At 40.4% G+C, this 2228-nt stretch overlaps 1 pseudogene; it reads right to left on the reverse strand.

Annotated features, from left to right (window-relative positions):
- Positions 1-1150: 1150 nt before the first annotated feature.
- LOC116255207 (chaperone protein dnaJ 49-like) lies at positions 1151-1893 on the reverse strand (annotated as a pseudogene).
- Positions 1894-2228: the final 335 nt, after the last annotated feature.

Here is a 2228-nt window from a genome sequence, read left to right on the forward strand (position 1 = left end):
TGAACAGATGATGGCTTTATACAAAGCTCTCTCCACTTTCGGTGTTGGATCGGGGCGTCCTCTTCCATGGCAATTGTGGAAGAAGCTGTGTCATTTTTTTCTCTCTAGGAAAACCTCATTTGATATCTTGCATGTGTGCTCCTAATTTTGCTACAAATGATAAGGACAAGAAAAGGGCTTGAATAAAAAAAACTCAAACTTCCTTGGTGGCTTTGATGGAAACAGAACATGCTCTTATTTTAGTTTGTGAGCTTTTCTTTATACCCAGCATGATAAAAAACTAGGGCTCTTTTAGAATCACAGTTCAGGGAGAGAATTATCTTAGCCTTTCCTTTATTATCAAGGGAACATAGAATTTCTTACCCTCTCCAAATAAGATGTCATGTTTCTGTCCCGGTTTCCCACTTATCATGACATCTATCACAGTCAAAGAGAGAGGTCACCCTTTTTCAATAAAAACAACAATCATAAATCGAAATTCTCCGCAATAATAAAAAATATAAAGATTTAAGCTAAATATGCTATGCATGATGTGTGAAACCATAAAGTTTATCTAAACTAATGCAATGCTACACTTCCTTTGATGGATAAAGTTTTATCTAAACTAATGCAATGCTACACTTCCTTTGATGAATACTCTGCTGCTCACAAACCAGTGAAGTGGATGAAGCATTCCTCTTTTGGAATGCACGAGGAAGACTGAATGGATCAGGTTAGGAGGGGACATTGAGAGCATGATCGCCAATAGTGGATGTTGGGAGTTTTCAAAGAAGACTCAAAAGGAGGGAATGGTCCACGTATTTTGAGACAAATGAGTTGAAATGTGGTTGCCCCTGGTAGCGAATAAATATCAGACCACCCACCCATTAGCGATCTTCTGATGTAATTGAATATCGTGGTTGATGGACTACAATTACAAACTTCCTGATACGGATCGTGAAAAATTTGGTCACGGACTCTTTTCTATCAATGAAGCCTCAACGTAGTCCCACTGAAGAAGGTAACATTCTTCTGTCAAAAGACACTTCAGACAGATTGATCTTGTTCTGTTCATCGATTGGTTGACAACAGGAGTCTGAATTTCAATACTCGCTTTCATGTAACTCCATAACAATAGAAACAGCCTGACCTTAGTGTTGAGTGATTGAAGTCAGACTAAATATAGTAGTGCAAAAATTCCTCTTTGTTCCCTAGCCCTGTGCCTGGCTCTGTAAATGTGCGCATTGTGGAAGACTTCTTCCTGTGAACCGAAAAAGAACAAACAGAAGACCTCGTCTGGGTCGAAATCCTCATCAAAAAGTCATTCCTGGATCTTCTTCTTCACCTCCTAATATGGTGTTGCTGGTTAAACTGAAAATCTTCAACCAGACCTGTTTGGTTCTTACTGCCTCCGCAATTCACCGTCACTCAAGCACTTGAAAGCTTTCGATACTATCTTGAATGCCTCGTCGGCACCGGGGGCCTTATTCTTATCTGGATGAACTTTAAGGGACAATTTCCAGTAGGCTTTCTTGACTTCCTCCACAGAGTAGGTCTTCTCAAGGCCAAGAAATTCATAGTAATCCTTGCTCCTCGTGACTTGCCGAATCAATGCAGCATGTTCTCGGTGAAATCACATCTACCATTCGAAGAACCCGCGTGTGCCTTCTTTTCTTGCCGATTCGAATTACCCTCTCATTCATAGTCTCGTTTCCCCTGAGATATTTCTTCCTTAGAAACTTCTGAATCACGATTCATTCTCTCACAAGCAGCCAGAAGATCATCAACCTGCAAATTACCATCGAGGCACTGCGCAATTCGAATGAACTTCAGCGCTCAGGATTCAACACCAGAAGCGAGTGCCTCTTTCGTGATACTGATGTATCTCAATGCCTCATCCTTATTACCATCCATGGATGAAACCATCCGAGTACCTCACACCAAATCCTTCACGCCCCTATTGGTATCGATTTCTACACCGACTATACAAAATTAACCCCCTAATTTTGGTACCAAGATCAGAAAAGAACACCAAAATTCACTGGACACATCTAACCACCATGTTCCTCTAAGTAAAGAAGGTCACCATTGGTACGAAGAGAAACAATGAAGCCCATGAAAAATTGGGGATACCCAGGAAAAGTAACCAACAAAATTCAATAAAATGAAATAAATTTCCAGAAAACAAACTCGGGGACGATCTAAAACTCCAAAACTGATCAAAATTCTGATCTGTGAGTCCAATGAAG

The sequence above is a fragment of the Nymphaea colorata genome, chromosome 5, assembly GCF_008831285.2.
Source record: "Nymphaea colorata isolate Beijing-Zhang1983 chromosome 5, ASM883128v2, whole genome shotgun sequence".
NCBI lineage: Eukaryota > Viridiplantae > Streptophyta > Magnoliopsida > Nymphaeales > Nymphaeaceae > Nymphaea > Nymphaea colorata.